Raw genomic sequence first — 18,268 nt, 5'->3', positions numbered from 1 at the left:
GGCCAAAGCAATAATACAAAGGGGAAGGAAAATAAATTACGAATTTGGAGACAAGTGTAGTAAACTACTAGCTGGGAAATTGAAAGAGAAGAGTCAACAAACGTATGTCCCGCAAATCAAAGGGAAGGAGGGACAATTAAAACGTACGCCAAAGGAGATAGTGGAGGAGTTTGGGAGATATTATTCCTCTCTATATAATTTGGCACAGCTACCAGTAGCCCCACCCAAAATAGAAGAATATCTTTCAGCAATGGACTTAGCTAGGTTACCATCAATAGCTCAGGCCAGTTTAGACACCCCCATCTCGATAGAAGAAATAGAGGCAACGTTAAAAACTATGAAGGAAGGGAAAGCCCCGGGACCGGATGGCTATACGATAAGATACTATAAAGAATTTGTAACACTACTGAGAGGGCAGTTAGCAGAGTTTCTCAATGCAGTAGGCCAGATGGCTGGGTTCCCGCCGGACGCATTACTAGCTCAAATTATAGTCATTCCCAAAGATGGGAAAGATCCGGCGGAGTGCGGCAGCTATAGGCCGATTTCATTGTTAAACTCCGATTTAAAACTCTTTACGAAGTTACTAGCAAGACGGATCCAAGTATGGTTACCCAAGCTAGTCGATATGGATCAAGTCGGATTCGTACCTACACGGGAGGCAAGAGATGGTACAATAAGGGTTCTTAATCTGGTGCAGGAGGCCACTGACGGGGACATCCCTTGCGTGTTCCTAAATACTGATGCCGAGAAGGCTTTTGATAGAGTGAGCTGGAATTTCCTGTTCTCAGTACTGAGACACGTGGGCCTGGGGGAGAATATGTTAAGGTGGATAGGAAGTGTTTATACAGACCCACGGGCCTCAGTGAGAGTTAACGGGATGTTCTCTAAAACTTTCCAAATCACAAACGGAACGCGCCAGGGATGTCCCCTGTCACCGCTACTATTTGTGCTATCTTTGGAGCCCTTATTAAATAAAATACGCCAAAATCCGGATATACAGGGTATACAGATAGGGGGGAGAAGGCATAAAATAACCGCATTTGCAGATGACTTGCTGTTTACTATATCAAACCCCTCACGTATCTCTTCCCAATCTCGTCAAAGAAATCGCTAAATTCGGAGAGCTCTCCAACCTAAAAATAAACCAAGCAAAATCTGAAGCAATGAGTGTGTCAATGACACCCCAGAAACAGTCAATTATACAACAAAACTTTGGTTTTAAGTGGAAGACTGCGCTAAAATACTTGGGTACCCTGATTCCAGCAAACATAAAAGAAGTTTTTAAAATAAATTTTCCACCTCTTCTTACTTCAATAAGAATGCTACTAGAGAAATGGCAACATGGACTACATTCATGGTTCGGCAGAAATAATATAGTCAAGATGAGCATCTTGCCAAAGATTACGTATTTGTTTCAAACACTGCCGATATTGATACCATCGGCCTTCCTACGGCAAATTAGTGCCCTCCTGATGAAATTCATCTGGGCAGGGAAAAAGGCAAGAATTAAGAAAGAGGTGATGAGGTTACCCAAGTGTTTTGGGGGGATGGCAGTCCCGGATATTGCCAAATATTATCAAGCGGCACATTTGACGAGATTGATAGACTGGTGTAGAAACAGACACTATAAAAGGTGGGTTGAGGTAGAACAGCAGACCTGTCCAATAACACTAAGTAGAGCCCCTTGGTGTTATAAGTTATTGCCAAGTAAGATGAAGAAACATCCCATAATTGGCCCAACGTTGTCAATCGCAGCTAAAATATGTAAAAATCCAAAATTCTCATCGAAGTGTTCTCCCCTGTTCCCTATATTAGGGAACCCAGGCTTCATACCAGGTACAGCAGGAGCAGTTTTTAATAAATTAAAACAAAGGGGTAAAGTACAGGTATCACATTTTCTGCAAACTGGTATGTGGCCATCATTGGAGGCCCTAACAAAGAGAGGAGGGAATTATGAGTTATCCTTTTGGCAAGCATTTCAAATAAGCAACTTTTTAAGATCCCTGGGACAACCATCTAATTTTCGGCGACAACTAACAAAATTTGAACAATACTGCGACGAGGAGGAACCAATACAAAGAGTGAGCTCAAAGATGTATAGACTATTGAATTCCCCTCAGGAGGATTTTGAGTTGCCGGGACTGGGGAAATGGGAAAGAGATCTGGGGAGAAATTTCTCACAGACTCAACGTAAACACATAATTCACTTAGCACTAAACTCCTCAATATCTACGCGAATACAGGAATCCAATTATAAATTATTGTTCCAATGGTATTATACACCAGTAAGGTTACATAAATTTTTTAAAGGCTACTCAGAGTATTGTTGGAGATGTGGTGTGGAGCAGGGAACTTTGCTGCATATATTTTGGTCCTGTGCAAAAGTAAGAGATTACTGGAAGGAAGTCCAGAGAATTGTTCAAAAATTTACGGAGCACCAGATTCAGGAGGATCCAGCTTTTTTTCTGCTCCATTGCTCACAAATCCCAGTGCGAGAGTACAAAAAGATGGTGATATGTCACATGATAAATACTGCCAGAAATGGAATAACATTACAATGGAGAGACAGTAGATCACCCTCTATTGCGAGATGGCTCAATAGAGTGAGAGAGACTGGAGCTATAGAAGACCTGATCCTCTCAGCCCGGAACAAAAGGGAACAGTATGTAGAAACTTGGACAGGTTGGAATCAGTTTATGAGTACGGAAGAGGGGAAGAGATTACTGGTGGAATAGATAGGGGAGAGAAGATTCCTTTTTGGGTAGAAGTGAAAAGGGAGAGGCCGAAGGGTTGAAGTAAGGGAGGATCCGTCCGTCTCCGGCGAGGTAGGGGAGGGAGAGGAGAGGAGGGGAGGGGGTTGGCGGGGTTTTCTCTTTTTTTTTTTTTTTTTGGTTGTTGTTTTGTTGAGGATTATGTTGATTCTAGGTTTAAGGGGGGGTTAGGTGGGGTATAGGAATGGACAAGGGAACAGAGGGGAGGAAGAAGTGTGAGGTCAATACAGTGGTACTAGGAAACGGGAAAAGAAGTTACTGATAAAAGGCAGGCGGGCTTGGGAATAGAGCAAGAGGACCGGGGAGGTACTGCTTTTGGTTTATTCTTAAGTTTCTGAATCCCCACCTGTTTATTTGCTAGCCCATCATAAGTGTGTGGTGATAAGAACTATATGATTATGTATCCATTGTATAAGATATGTTAACCTTCTGTGAGCCTTACCATAAAAGAAAAAGAAAATAAAAGATTTAAATATGAAAAAAAAAAAAAAGAATGCTCGCGCAGAGCAATGGGAGGGAGGGTGTATTGCTGTTATCTCTTGCAAGGGGCAGATCTGCAAGGGGCGGGTTTATTACTGTTATATGGTGTACATCCATAATACGTGTTTAAATGCATCCCTTTTTTTTTTTTTTTTTTTCTTTGGGGGGGGGGGGGGAGGGGTTGGTATTTTTTTTGGGGGGGGTTTCTCTCCCCCTTTTTTTTTTTTTTCTCTCTTATTCTTCGTTTCCACTTTCTCTCCCTTCCCCTCAACGTCGGAGATGGAGGGATTAAAAATAACCTCCCTGAACGCAAAGGGACTTAATGTCCCAGAAAAACGCAGGATGTTGCTGAACGATTTGCGACATTCAGAGACAGATATTGCCTACATACAGGAGACTCACTTTAGGACGGGGGGGCTCCCACTATTGCAAAATAGGTTCTTCCCTTCGGCCTACCACGCAGGGAACCAGGAAGCAAAATCCAAGGGGGTCTCTATTTTGATTTCTAATAGGATCCCATGGACATTAGAAAATTGCTATCGAGACCCAAAAGGGAGATACCTTTTTTTAAAAGGGAAGATAGGAGAAACAAAAGTGACTTTAGCTACAGTGTATGTGCCTAATGTACATCAAGATACCTTTATGAGGAAGACTCTCAAAGAATTGATGGAGTTTTCAGAAGGCAAATTGATTTTGGGGGGGGATTTTAATATCCCCCTGAATCCAAAGATAGATACCTCAAGGGGAACTTCGTCTATCACAGAGGGGGTCAGACGGGAGGTCCTACGTAGACTGTACGAAATCCAGCTGGTGGATGCATGGAGGATGTTACATGGGGAAGAGAGGGACTACACCTTTTTCTCCAATCCCCACCAGGTGTACTCCAGGATAGATCTCTTCATGATACCTCACTATCTGATCTCCTCTGTGAAGGAGGTGTCCATTGGTAGTATTACATGGTCGGATCATGCCCCAGTTAGCCTGCGTATCTCACTATCTGGCATAGGGCTTGCACAGGAGAGAAGGTGGCGTCTAAATGAAAGCCTCTTGCAGAATAGGGAAGTGAGAGAAGATGTTGCTCGGGAAATTACAGAATATTTCCAAATGAATGCTACCCCCGGGAGTAATCTAGGGATGGTGTGGGAAGCGCACAAAGCGGTGATCAGGGGGGTCCTTATCAGACATGGATCGATTCTAAAAAGGAAGCGAGAACAGCAGGTTAAAAATTTACTAACAGAGATCCAGGAATTAGAACTACAACATAAAAAGACACATACCCCTCAAACAGGCAGAGAATTGAGCCACCTGAGAAGGCAGTTGACAGAGATCTTACGCTATAAGGCCAAAGCAATAATACAAAGGGGAAGGAAAATAAATTACGAATTTGGAGACAAGTGTAGTAAACTACTAGCTGGGAAATTGAAAGAGAAGAGTCAACAAACGTATGTCCCGCAAATCAAAGGGAAGGAGGGACAATTAAAACGTACGCCAAAGGAGATAGTGGAGGAGTTTGGGAGATATTATTCCTCTCTATATAATTTGGCACAGCTACCAGTAGCCCCACCCAAAATAGAAGAATATCTTTCAGCAATGGACTTAGCTAGGTTACCATCAATAGCTCAGGCCAGTTTAGACACCCCCATCTCGATAGAAGAAATAGAGGCAACGTTAAAAACTATGAAGGAAGGGAAAGCCCCGGGACCGGATGGCTATACGATAAGATACTATAAAGAATTTGTAACACTACTGAGAGGGCAGTTAGCAGAGTTTCTCAATGCAGTAGGCCAGATGGCTGGGTTCCCGCCGGACGCATTACTAGCTCAAATTATAGTCATTCCCAAAGATGGGAAAGATCCGGCGGAGTGCGGCAGCTATAGGCCGATTTCATTGTTAAACTCCGATTTAAAACTCTTTACGAAGTTACTAGCAAGACGGATCCAAGTATGGTTACCCAAGCTAGTCGATATGGATCAAGTCGGATTCGTACCTACACGGGAGGCAAGAGATGGTACAATAAGGGTTCTTAATCTGGTGCAGGAGGCCACTGACGGGGACATCCCTTGCGTGTTCCTAAATACTGATGCCGAGAAGGCTTTTGATAGAGTGAGCTGGAATTTCCTGTTCTCAGTACTGAGACACGTGGGCCTGGGGGAGAATATGTTAAGGTGGATAGGAAGTGTTTATACAGACCCACGGGCCTCAGTGAGAGTTAACGGGATGTTCTCTAAAACTTTCCAAATCACAAACGGAACGCGCCAGGGATGTCCCCTGTCACCGCTACTATTTGTGCTATCTTTGGAGCCCTTATTAAATAAAATACGCCAAAATCCGGATATACAGGGTATACAGATAGGGGGGAGAAGGCATAAAATAACCGCATTTGCAGATGACTTGCTGTTTACTATATCAAACCCCTCACGTATCTCTTCCCAATCTCGTCAAAGAAATCGCTAAATTCGGAGAGCTCTCCAACCTAAAAATAAACCAAGCAAAATCTGAAGCAATGAGTGTGTCAATGACACCCCAGAAACAGTCAATTATACAACAAAACTTTGGTTTTAAGTGGAAGACTGCGCTAAAATACTTGGGTACCCTGATTCCAGCAAACATAAAAGAAGTTTTTAAAATAAATTTTCCACCTCTTCTTACTTCAATAAGAATGCTACTAGAGAAATGGCAACATGGACTACATTCATGGTTCGGCAGAAATAATATAGTCAAGATGAGCATCTTGCCAAAGATTACGTATTTGTTTCAAACACTGCCGATATTGATACCATCGGCCTTCCTACGGCAAATTAGTGCCCTCCTGATGAAATTCATCTGGGCAGGGAAAAAGGCAAGAATTAAGAAAGAGGTGATGAGGTTACCCAAGTGTTTTGGGGGGATGGCAGTCCCGGATATTGCCAAATATTATCAAGCGGCACATTTGACGAGATTGATAGACTGGTGTAGAAACAGACACTATAAAAGGTGGGTTGAGGTAGAACAGCAGACCTGTCCAATAACACTAAGTAGAGCCCCTTGGTGTTATAAGTTATTGCCAAGTAAGATGAAGAAACATCCCATAATTGGCCCAACGTTGTCAATCGCAGCTAAAATATGTAAAAATCCAAAATTCTCATCGAAGTGTTCTCCCCTGTTCCCTATATTAGGGAACCCAGGCTTCATACCAGGTACAGCAGGAGCAGTTTTTAATAAATTAAAACAAAGGGGTAAAGTACAGGTATCACATTTTCTGCAAACTGGTATGTGGCCATCATTGGAGGCCCTAACAAAGAGAGGAGGGAATTATGAGTTATCCTTTTGGCAAGCATTTCAAATAAGCAACTTTTTAAGATCCCTGGGACAACCATCTAATTTTCGGCGACAACTAACAAAATTTGAACAATACTGCGACGAGGAGGAACCAATACAAAGAGTGAGCTCAAAGATGTATAGACTATTGAATTCCCCTCAGGAGGATTTTGAGTTGCCGGGACTGGGGAAATGGGAAAGAGATCTGGGGAGAAATTTCTCACAGACTCAACGTAAACACATAATTCACTTAGCACTAAACTCCTCAATATCTACGCGAATACAGGAATCCAATTATAAATTATTGTTCCAATGGTATTATACACCAGTAAGGTTACATAAATTTTTTAAAGGCTACTCAGAGTATTGTTGGAGATGTGGTGTGGAGCAGGGAACTTTGCTGCATATATTTTGGTCCTGTGCAAAAGTAAGAGATTACTGGAAGGAAGTCCAGAGAATTGTTCAAAAATTTACGGAGCACCAGATTCAGGAGGATCCAGCTTTTTTTCTGCTCCATTGCTCACAAATCCCAGTGCGAGAGTACAAAAAGATGGTGATATGTCACATGATAAATACTGCCAGAAATGGAATAACATTACAATGGAGAGACAGTAGATCACCCTCTATTGCGAGATGGCTCAATAGAGTGAGAGAGACTGGAGCTATAGAAGACCTGATCCTCTCAGCCCGGAACAAAAGGGAACAGTATGTAGAAACTTGGACAGGTTGGAATCAGTTTATGAGTACGGAAGAGGGGAAGAGATTACTGGTGGAATAGATAGGGGAGAGAAGATTCCTTTTTGGGTAGAAGTGAAAAGGGAGAGGCCGAAGGGTTGAAGTAAGGGAGGATCCGTCCGTCTCCGGCGAGGTAGGGGAGGGAGAGGAGAGGAGGGGAGGGGGTTGGCGGGGTTTTCTCTTTTTTTTTTTTTTTTGGTTGTTGTTTTGTTGAGGATTATGTTGATTCTAGGTTTAAGGGGGGGTTAGGTGGGGTATAGGAATGGACAAGGGAACAGAGGGGAGGAAGAAGTGTGAGGTCAATACAGTGGTACTAGGAAACGGGAAAAGAAGTTACTGATAAAAGGCAGGCGGGCTTGGGAATAGAGCAAGAGGACCGGGGAGGTACTGCTTTTGGTTTATTCTTAAGTTTCTGAATCCCCACCTGTTTATTTGCTAGCCCATCATAAGTGTGTGGTGATAAGAACTATATGATTATGTATCCATTGTATAAGATATGTTAACCTTCTGTGAACCTTACCATAAAAGAAAAAGAAAATAAAAGATTTAAATATGAAAAAAAAAAAAAAAAAAAAAAGAATGCTCGCGCAGAGCAATGGGAGGGTGTATTGCTGTTATCTCTTGCAAGGGGCAGATCTGCAAGGGGCGGGTTTATTACTGTTATATGGTGTACATCCATAATACGTGTTTAAATGCATCCCTGTAGCCATTCTGTGGTGAAGAAGTTAAGACATAAGCATAATAACAATATACTCTGACAAGTATTGAAAACGCCCATCAACATTTTTATCATCTCTGTCCATCATTTTAAAATTGGCCCTCTTCTGTAGCCATCAACCCCTTGCACGATATAACAGTAATACACCCGCCCTTTGCAGAGCCATCCGCACCATACGCCAGGGCTCAAAATTTCAAGTCCTGAGCTACTAGCCAGACCTCAAGAGTTACTCGCCACCAGTTGCCCCACATAATTCATACACTGCCCTGCGCCTAATTGCATCCGTAAACACGCCCTCATAGATTATCTCATGGAATGACACTGTTGAATGTTTTATGCAGAATCAAGTTACAAAATTAAATATTACCAACAACAACTTTAACAAAATGGGACAGGGCACTAGGGGCAGACCAGAGGGACAGGGCACTGGGGGCAGACCAGAGGGACAGGGCACTGGGGGCAGACCAGAGGGACAGGGCACTGGGGGCAGACCAGAGGGACAGGGCACTGGGGGCAGACCAGAGGGACAGGGCACTGGGGGCAGACCAGAGGGACAGGGCACTGGGGGCAGACCAGAGGGACAGGGCACTGGGGGCAGACCAGAGGGACAGGGCACTGGGGGCAGACCAGAGGGACAGGGCACTGGGGGCAGACCAGAGGGACAGGGCACTGGGGGCAGACCAGAGGGACAGGGCACTGGGGGCAGACAAGAGGGACAGGGCACTAGAACTGGGTCTCTTCCCCATTCTCTTGCTGTCTCCTCTGCAACTCCCATCCATCCTCTCTCTCTCTCCCATTCATCTCATCATCAGGAGCCTGTGTGTGCGGCTCCACGCTTGCATGTCCCCACTTACCCCTTTTATTCAGGCTGGCAGAGAGGAGAGGAGCTGCAGCACAGTGGGAGGGAGTACAATCCAGCACTGAGATCCACACAACTGCACAGCCATTGACACCATAGCACAGCGCACACTGACAGCACACAGCACACATTGAGACCAGTCTGTTCACAGTGCTCAGGCTAAACTGTTGGACACTTACATAGAGCACAAGGAGAAGAAAACTGCACAAACTAGAAGGCTGCCGCTCTCATGTCAGGGCAACTTTCAGTGAGCGCTGCACCGGAGTGGTAATTTTCGCAATCCTCCACCTCACTCATTACTTTCTGCTCTCCAGCTACATTGGTCGGGGCCCGGGGGAGGGGGGCAGGCTCAGAGAGGTCATACTGTTGGGTCCCATGGCTTAATGAGAATTGTAAGTTGAGTACCTGTGTACTGCTCTGCCTGTGCGCAGCTCACCAGACTACTTTTCCCGAGCATGCACCTTTCCTCTTCGGCCGCCAATCTCATCGGGACTCTAAGTGTAGGCATAGATTGAAGGGAGATTGGTCATGCAGCCCTGTCATCACTCGCCCCCAGCTTAAATCCACTCGCCAAATGCTAGTAGGCGAGTGGAAATTTTGAGGGCTGCCATACGCCATATAACAGTAATAAACCCGCCCCTTGCAGATCCACCCCTTGCAGGAGATAACAGTAATACACCCGCCCCTTGCTCTGCGTGAGCATAGGGAGCGTGCCGCTGCATCATGGTCATTACGCAGGCACCCTGAAACAGGTGACTCAGTTATTCATCTTCGGCTAACTTCGGAGGCTCCATTGTGGTTCGTATTGCGTAAGCGCTGTGCCTGCGCAGTACAGGGGGGTCATTATCCACCGGGGGATCTTTTTCGGCAGGATACTGGCCGGGACGACAGAATTTTTTTCACCCCCCTGTTGCCGCGGCACCACCCCTGCACCCACTGCCGCCCTGAGGCCTGGCCTTCGTGGCCTTGTCAGGAATCCGGCCCTGGTCCTATGTATCAAGGGGGGTGGAGCCGACAGAAGGTATCGGGGCACACTCCACCAGGGCAGTAGCGACTTCGCAAGCAGAGTGTGCTGGTGCTTCCCCGGAGCAGATCTGCAAAGCTGCAACGTGGTCTAGTTTCTCAACGTTCGTGAAACACTACAGACTGGACCTACTTTCAGCCAAAGATCAGGCCTTTTGGGCGCAAAGTACTGCAGGCAGTAGTCCCACCCTAGGGTAAGGTGCTTGCTTATCCTTTCTACGGTGGCTGTCCTGAAAGACGAACAGGGAAAATCAGGGTTACTTACCGGTAACATCCCTTTTCCAGGAGTCTTTCAGGACAGCACCAGTACCCACCCTTTTTTAGTGGATATCTCTGAAAACCCATCATACAAGGCCGTCAGGTAAGATGAAATATTGTTTTTTTTATGGCGTGTTCTTGTGTCTCCCTCCCCAGCTGGCCGGAGGTACTCTGGAAAAACTGAGGAGCTGGAGGGAGGATGAGGTTTAAATCTCTAATTGGAAGGCGGTGTTTCCTAAGAGGGGAGGAGCCTGTGTCTCTCTACGGTGGCTGCCCTGAAAGACTCCTGGAAAAGGGATGTTACCGGTAAGTAACCACGATTTTTATTTTATTTTGTTCAATCCCTTCAGCTCAACAAAATGTTACCCCCTTCACAACTTTCTATTTAGCACTGCACTACTTTAACTGGTAATTTAAACTTTAAAACGTGACTGCGGTAGTGTGGCGGTCAATCTGACTCTAGGGGAACTGACTAATTTCCACTGACTTTACCAGTCACATTAATACAGTGATATTATACATGGCCACATATGTGCCTAACTATGTGTAATGTGTACACAGTGTGCTGCTTTTTACTAATGATCTCCCAAGTTTCAGGGATTGTTTCCTGTGTACAGAGCTCTGTGTTGAATGTCAACACAAAGCTCTGGGCTATGAATTTACATGCATGTGTGCACCCTAAACACAGAAGTAGACCGCAACATACCAGTGCATCGATTTGCCTACAGCGGTCGCTTGCATGCAGTACATTATGGCTGGTTGGTCACGTGACCAGCCAGAAAATATCAGAGTGTAGGAAAGATTAATAGAACAGAGGAGTTGGCTGTAATTATTTCTTTACCTATACAACCACTTTAATTTCTGTCACAAGGGGTGAACAAGTTTTCTTTCCATGTCTAAGGACTATATATCCCATGGCACCTTTCTGGTTACAAGCAGTGATTCCTGTACTGACCCTGCCTCCTGAAACTCCTTTTCTTGTCACCTCTGTAGTTCAGAAGTCAGGCTCTGTGAAATGTGTACAACTTGTAGGGTTGCCACCGGTCTGGGATTCACCCGGACAGTCTGGTTTTTACATCCTCTGCCCGGGTTTCTCACTGCCTGTCACCCGGACACCAGAGCACCCCCCAAAAAAGTCTCCCAACACCCCCATAGCAACCCCATTAAAGCTTATTTCCAATCTTGCTTCCATAACATGTATCAAATGTTCACATATCTTCACATATTTGTAGTTATTTAGATAGAAACAGTCCTAATTACAAGGGACTTGTTTCTTTCTGTGGAGGGATACAGGACCTATTTGCCGATGCTTTGATTCTATTTCCGGCTACTGGAGCTCTCAGGACTGTTCACTCTGACAGTCCTACGTATTGGAGAGGAGCAGTAACTGTGTGTGTGGGCGGGCAGAGGAAGGAGCTGCACGGCTGTGAGTGAGGAAATAGGGGGACAGAGAGGGGAGGAGAAAAGCTAGCTGCCCAATACTAGACTACATATGTAAGTTTTCATCTCACAGTATGTTGTGGTTATGTCTAGTGTTTGTATTTATACCTGTTTGTGTGTATCTGAGTGTATGTATGTATCTCAGTGTGTAAATGTATGTGTGTTGTGTGCATGTATATAACTGAGCATGTGTACAGTGTATATCTAAGTGTGTGTGTGTGTGTGTGTATGTAATTGAGCATACTTATCTTTATGCATTTAAGTGTGTGTGTGTTTATGCATGTGATTAACTAAACAGATTTTATATATTAATACTTAATTTATTATCCTCCATTGATGTGAACATGTGATAATTCATACAATTAAAGCGGATGTGCCACTAAAACAATATATTAAAAGCTAGCAGCTACAAATACTGCAGCTGCTGACTTTTAATATAAGGACACTTACCTGTCCTGGAGTCCAGCGGTGATCGCAGCAGAGGATGAGCCGATCGCTCGTCACCCTGCTGCTCCCCCCTCCATCCACGGTGAGGGAACCAGGAAGTGAAGCGCTGCGGCTTCACTGCCCGGTTCCCTACGGCGCATGCGCGAGTCGCGCTGCGCCCGCCGATTGGCTCACACGCTGTGTGCTGGGAGCCGAGTGTTCCCAGCACACAACGGGCGACAGACGGGATGTGACGGAATGCCCGTCTTTCGCCCGTAGCGTGTGGCCGGAAGTGGGTGCAAATACCTGTCTTTAGACAGGTGTCTGCACCCCCCTCCCCCCTGAAAGGTGTCAAATGTGACACCGGAGGGGGGGAGGGTTCCGATCAGCGGGACTCCACTTTAGGGTGGAGGACCGCTTTAATGACTAATAATTTTCCTATACCTAAAAACATAACACTACCCGTATATACCCTACAATTATTTCATAAGTGTACATTCAATAAATTTCTATAAACACCAACTGTGCAAAAACTTTAGGGGTTAGTAAAGGATTTTTTTTTCCATTTAAAATAACAAACATGTTATACTTACCTCCGCTGTGCAGTTCGTTTTGCACAGAGTGGCCCCGAACCATATCTTCTGGGGTCCCTCGGCGGCTGTCTCTGGTCCTCCCCGCAAGTACTGACCACAGTCATGAGAGAGCTCGCATGGTGGTGAGTAATTGCGGGCGCGCTCCCGTGATACAGCGAGCGGCCATGGCCGCTCACTGTATCACTCGGCCCGCCCCTCGGCGCCGCGTGTCACTCCGTGTCATCCGCTCTAGCCAATTAGTGGCCAGGCTGAGCGGCGAAGAGGATCTCGGGACCGCGCGGGACTTTCGAGGGGTCAGGTAAGTATAACGGGGGCTAGGGGGGGGGGGGGGGGGGGGGGCGGCGGCAGCAGCATCCAATGTTTTTTCACCTTATTGCATAGATTGCATTAAGGTGAAAAAAACAACTCCTTTAAGTCCATTGATGTGACAAAATATTAAAGTTGATCAATTCTTCCATGCCTCACACCTAAAGACAGCGACGCCCCCATAATTTTGACACCCCAGATCAGAATGTAATACAGCGCTTCAGCATCTATCCATGGGACAACTGCCACACTAAGCATCACAGACAGTGCAAGCAGATCTCACACATAATCCATATAAGCACATCAAGGAGAAACAGAACTCACAATAGATAGTGAAATAACACTTTTTTTAAGCCGACTGACATAAAAGCAAACAGGCTGTCCCATCCTTCCCATCCCTCAGTCTGTTGGTGTCAATCTCACTACCCCATCCACTCCCCCAATTTCGTATTTCCGAATTTTCGTATTTCCGAATATTCGTATTTCGAAAACTGAAAAATTCGAAATTTAAAAATTTCGAAATTTCGAAAATACAAAATTTCGAAAATTTCGAAAATGGAAAAATTCGTAAATTTCCGAATTTCCGAAAATTATTTTTTTTTCGTTTCATTGTTCTTTTTCGTTTCATTCGTTTTTTTTTTTTTGTTTTTTGCTTTTTCGGAAATCCGAAAATTTCCCGAATTTACGAAAAAAGCAAAAAAACGAAAATAACAAACGAAAAAAACGATTTTTTTGGCAGTGCACATGTCTAGTCTTTTACAATCCTATTGTCTATAGTGTATAAAAAAAAAATGCTGTGCGCCAGTAAAGTGTACGGGTTTGGCTTGAAGAAAAGGTGGCAACCCTATGTACAAGCCATGTGTACATGGTTAGGTTTTTTAGTTGTCTGCTGAAAATAACAGATTCCTCCATCTACTTTCCCTGCAGGGACATTGTATTCTGGCAGGATACACTGATCAGTTGATGCAGCCACTGATTGAGGGAGGTTTTTCAACATGTCCTTGAACAGTCAAATGATCAAAATTCAGCTGATCAGTGTGTGGCCAGCTTAGTTTACAAACTTCAAGATAGTTCTGGTCAATAGGAGTAGGCTACAAATATTTATTAGAGTTGGGACGAACCGAAGGGCATGGTAAGGATTGGGGGGAGGGAACCCCATGCTGTTTTGTTTTTTTTCTATTGCCAGCAATTTTTTTTTTTCATTCAGCTGTCAGCGGGGGACCTACGTACCCACCTATGTAAGGGTTGGGAGGGGTCAAGGGTGTTCAAACCCCCACGACCCAAATGAAATGCATGGTTCCCTGCTCTGCAGCCACACATGGCACCAGTGACCGGCAGCACTGCAGTCAGTGGCACACAGAGTGTAATAACGGAGCTGCAGCAAGTGTAATATATCATTAGGCATACCTTGCACGCACATTGTGGTACACCGCCAGGCCGGTCTATAGGGCTTGGGCTGAAGGCTGACCGATCTATCGACAGGCAGCACAGTGGGGGCCACCGGTGCGTGTAGTCCTCCCCATTGCTCTCTACACCCTGTATTCCCATTGGCTTGCAGTGCCACTCCCACCTTGGGCTTGGAGAGGAGCTTTGCCTGGGCCCCGAAGCGCAGGGTGCTTGGAAAGTGCTGTGTAACGCCAGTCCCCCACATGGATGAACTTCCGCTGTCCTGTCCAAGCATGTCCCACTTTCTATTCTGGCCTAGTCTCAGAGAGTCTCAAGTATCCTCAAACTTACCACTGCTCAGACTGCTGTGCTGCTGCTGCCAAGAAAAGAAGAAAAAACGGAGGGCGCACCGACCTAGTGTGATACTGCTAAATGAATTTTATTAAAATTGTTAAAATCAATCATTATACTCACAATATGGAGTTTAAAATCAGGCCTTTAAAAGACAGTACAGCAGAAATCCAGCAACATCAGCAGAACACGATAATCGCTTGAATCTACGATCGATGTTAGGGCTGACGCGTTTCGGGGGCGTACCCCTTTCTTCAGAGCTTGGTGGTCTTGGTGGGTACGCCCCTGCTGATGTTGCTGGATTTCTGCTGTACTGTCTTTTAAAGGCCTGATTTTAAACTCCATATTGTGAGTATAATGATTGCGGTGTGCCCTCCGTTTTTTCTTCTTTTCTTAGTTTCATGAATTCCCACGATTTTGAGGAGGGCTGCAAGACTTTTGAAGATACCTTCTAATTGAACTATACCATCCCATAGCATTTTCCAAAAAGACCGGAGCGCAGGAGATTTGTCTTTGTTTGTGCTGCTGCTGCCGCCATTCTGCTGTTCATACTAGGTAATCGTGAGCCAGTGAGAGACTGGCTGTGATTCTGTGTGGCAACTGGCAAAGTTAGTGATTGATCCTGACTGGGTTAATCTTTGCATTGCTTTTGTTACTGACAGTTGACTGTGGCCAAGGCCCCATGTACACGAGACAGCCGGTGCAAACTCTGCTGAACACATGTTTTTAAAGGTTGAAACCGGTGTTTAGAAACGCCTGTTTTTTTCTGCGATTGCAGCCGCGTTTACCGCCCTAAAAACAGTATTATTTAACCATTTTGTGAGACCAGAGTGAGAAGCGGCAGCTGATAGAGCAGCAGTGTACTTGTATTTAGTGTATCACCTGTCACAAGTTGTGGATTGTCCACTTGCCACGTCACCTGTCACAAGTTGTGGATTGTCCACTTGCCACGTCACCTGTCACAAGTTGTGGATTGTCCACTTGCCACGTCACCTGCCACAAGTTGTGGATTGTCCACTTACCACGTCACCTGTCACAAGTTGTGGATTGTCCACAAGGCGATGCAAGCAATTTTTTTATTTTTTTATAATTTTTTTTAATAGTTTTTCATAATTTGCCATTATTTTTGAGATTTCTAATCTGAAAAAAAAGGTCACCTTTAATAACGCTTATAAAAACGCTTATAAACGTAAATGTGTTTTGCGACAGAAACGTGGAAAACGTTTGCGTCTGAAAAAAAACGAGGTTAAACGGCAATAAACGAGACTGTGTGCATGGACACATAGGATAACATTGAATGTGTTCAAAAAAGTGTCCAACTGCCTCTGAACACACTTTTAACAGTGTCTCGTGTGCATTGGGCCTAGGTTGAGTTTTCTATTGCTTGTGTTGCTGACAGTCAGTCCAGCCTGGCACTGGCAAGCTTGTTGTGTTTACCGGCTTACTGATTCAGCAGTTGGCACCATAACATGTCTGCCAATGTTGGAGCCAGGCTGGATTTGCTGCTGCCCTAGTTGCATGCCTTGGCTCTGTTTTACCCCTGGTTCATACATATGTGGTGCAGGAAACGCTGCGATCCCTGTGCGTTTCCCACACCGCATTGCAATCGCACTGTGTTTTTGATCTGCTGCAGGTGTCAATTCAAAGTTAACAACCCCCCAAAAGAAGGTAGCAAACCCAGTGTTTGAACCAGATTGCATGGTTGGTTTTCAAAAAAAGGTGCCTGGACTTCTTTGGTGCAATGTGGTGTGATTTGAGCCCATTCAGAATGAATGGGCTCAAATCGCACAACACAGAATCACATGTGAATTGCACAGGAATGCGGTCCAGTTCCTGTGTGGTTCACATGCAAACTATAGTGTGAAACCAGGCTTTGTGGTGCAATCTAGGCTCATTAATTTTGAATGGGCTCAAATCACACCAGCCATGCATGTAACAATTTTGGAACTGCACTGCAGCCGGTTCTCATGGTGGTTTTGTGAATGCGATTCGGTGCAGGCAAACACACTGTTTTGCAACCTTTGGTTGCGGTTGACGCCCACCGCAGATTGCAAGGGGGTTCGATTTGAATGCATGAGGTGCATGAAACGTGCTTGGATTTCAGGGCTTTACGCATTCTAGTGTTTCTCTGCGTATCTCCTAAGCAGCAGTGTGTCTTTCCTCTGCCAGTGCAGGAAGGTGTGCAGTTGCACACCTTCCCGTACCCACTCGGATATGAATCTAGTCTAAAGAAAAGTCAGTGTATTCCTGGCTGGTAATTTTTCAGTTGATTGTTTTTTTATTTATTCTGTGATTAATTGAAAATTAAGCACATGTGAACACTGAGTGTGCTGCCTTCCACAAGATGGTGCCCTTTGTACCTACCCAGTAAGATTGGTTGTTACAGTGCACCACCCTGGGCAGCCTTCATAAAAACTGGAAGAAGGAAAAAACTGAAAACAGGTTTGATTTTCTAAAGGACCTGATAGAATAGAATTAAAGGGTCACTAAAGGAAAAAAATGTTTTGCCTAAAATGAATGTCTGCAAGGTAGACAGACAGAATAGTGTAATGATTCTGTTAAAAAACAAGTAAAAACCTATTAAATTCCTTATCTATATCACCTCCAGCATTCTAGTTGCTGTTATCTCATTCACTTCCTGGTTTGCATCGCTCGTTCATGTAAGAACTACATTTCCCAGTATGCATTGTTGCACGCCCAGTAATTCAACATCACTTGAACTGGCTGAGGATATTGTACATCTGTTACCTCAAGTGTATTTGGCACTTCTTTCACATGTCCCTCTATATATAGTTTTCACCACATTGCTGTTAACCACTTAAAGGGGAGTTCCAGCCTTTTTTTAAGTTTATTAAAAGTCAGCAGCTACAAAAAGTGTAGCTGCTGGCTTTTAATTAACAGACACTTACCTGCTCCACGGCTCCAGCGCCGGCCGGGGCTCCGTTCCTCGCCTCCCCTCGCCGGCCGGCGTCTTCATTCCTAGTGTGGGCACCCGGCAGTGACAGCTTTCGGCTTCACGGCCGGGCACCCACTGCGCATGCGCGAGCGACATGGCGCCGTCCGATTGGACAGGCGCTCGCCTACAGGGAGGGGCTGCAATAAGGCGATTAAGTTAATCGCCTTACCAGCCCCTTGTGGGACAGGAAGTCCCCTTCTCCTGAAGCCGCCACTCCCCCCCCCCCCCCAAATGTGGCATGTAAGGGGGCGAGGAGTGGGTTAAGCGGAAATTCAATTTTTAGGTGGAACTCCGCTTTAAGACCCGGACCTTTAGGCAGCTAAAGAACCTGGCCAGTTTTTGCGATTCGGCACAATCGGATGCACCGGGTCTGTGTTACCTGTCACCTGATTGGCTGAAATGACAGGCGCTGTGATTGGATGCCTATCAGGCGTTCCAATCATAGCAGAGGAGGAGCAGGTGGGAGAAGATGTCTGGGAAGAAATGGACACAGCTTGCCGCCTGCCGATGTCACCCGAGACAAGGTAAGTGCCAGGCAGCGTTTGATGGGCACAGTGGCAGCGTTTGATGGGCACAATTGATGTTGTTGTTGTTTTTTGTTTTTTTTTTCAGAATTTTTTTGTTTCAATTTTTGAGCACCAGCCGCCACTGGTTCTGACCATTGCCATA

At 45.3% G+C, this 18,268-nt stretch overlaps 1 protein-coding gene across 6 annotated transcripts in view; it reads left to right on the top strand.

Annotated features, from left to right (window-relative positions):
• The window catches only part of TMEM134 (transmembrane protein 134), a 109,821-nt gene that overhangs the window by 19,176 nt on the left and 72,377 nt on the right, over positions 1 to 18,268 (top strand). Inside the window, exon 1 of one of the 6 annotated variants that reach the window (XM_040320840.1) lies at positions 11,539 to 11,635. The exons of the other annotated variants lie outside the window; for them this stretch is intronic. The gene's annotated coding sequence lies outside the window, so the exon portion shown is untranslated. Of the gene's footprint in view, positions 1 to 11,538; positions 11,636 to 18,268 lie in introns of those variants that run through there. 6 annotated transcript variants of the gene reach the window in all.

Source organism: Rana temporaria, chromosome 8, assembly GCF_905171775.1.
Source record: "Rana temporaria chromosome 8, aRanTem1.1, whole genome shotgun sequence".
Taxonomy (NCBI): Eukaryota; Metazoa; Chordata; class Amphibia; order Anura; family Ranidae; genus Rana; species Rana temporaria.
This window is presented reverse-complemented; position numbering and strand designations above follow the sequence as displayed.